This window comes from Chiloscyllium punctatum, chromosome 6, assembly GCF_047496795.1.
Source record: "Chiloscyllium punctatum isolate Juve2018m chromosome 6, sChiPun1.3, whole genome shotgun sequence".
Lineage (NCBI taxonomy): Eukaryota > Metazoa > Chordata > Chondrichthyes > Orectolobiformes > Hemiscylliidae > Chiloscyllium > Chiloscyllium punctatum.
Window position 1 is genome coordinate 104046940 of NC_092744.1, and position 799 is coordinate 104047738.

Below are 799 nucleotides of genomic sequence, written 5' to 3' on the forward strand. Positions count from 1 at the left end.
TCACGGCACCCACATCGGCAATTCTCTACTGTGCATTCACACCAGTTTTCTGTGCCGCTACACCCACCCCCTGCACCTTTTGAAATATCTCTATTATTTTGTGGTGTCTCTCTGTGCTCTTACCACCAAGATGAATCACTTCTACCCAACCTGCTCCATATTTCATGTGACAAAATACTCATTAAGAATCCCATAGCATTAAAGATGCACATCGCATCTCTCGTTATTTGATTTCCCTGGATCTCTTTCATAAGATTAACGTTCACAGCAACTTGACTTGGAAAAGAAAATCGCGCTCCTTTTCATTATCCCCTTTCAGTCTACATTTCGTTAAGTTCAGGCATCAGTCTCAAATTAATCTTTGAGGTTTTATAATGTGGTCGATGCAGACAAACTAACCATTGGAGTTCCAATTTCAATACGACAGTATGGTAATCCGAAAATAGCGACGAGAGTGGGATTCGAACCCACGCGTGCAGAACACAATGGATTAGCTGTCCATCGCCTTAACCTCTCGGCCACCTCGTCGTGCATGCATGGAAGGATATGACATAATCTCCCAGACCATCACAATCTCATCACCTTTGGCCAATCTCCCATTCACAGCCTCCAACCTCATTGTCCATGAACCCCACACTGCCCGATTCTACCTCCTTCCTAAGACCTGCTGTCTCTGCCTGCGCCTGTTTGACCCGACTCATCTCTTCCTACGTCAACACCTTCCTGTCTCCCCAGTCCAGGAAATTCGCACCTACGTTTGTGACACCACTTATGTACTTAATCTCACGAAAGACTTCTG

At 45.3% G+C, this 799-nt stretch overlaps 1 non-coding gene across 1 annotated transcript; it reads right to left on the reverse strand.

Annotated features, from left to right (window-relative positions):
* Positions 1–446: 446 nt before the first annotated feature.
* Positions 447–528, reverse strand: trnas-gcu (transfer RNA serine (anticodon GCU)). The gene has a single exon. It is a non-coding gene; the product is annotated as a tRNA-Ser (tRNA).
* Positions 529–799: the final 271 nt, after the last annotated feature.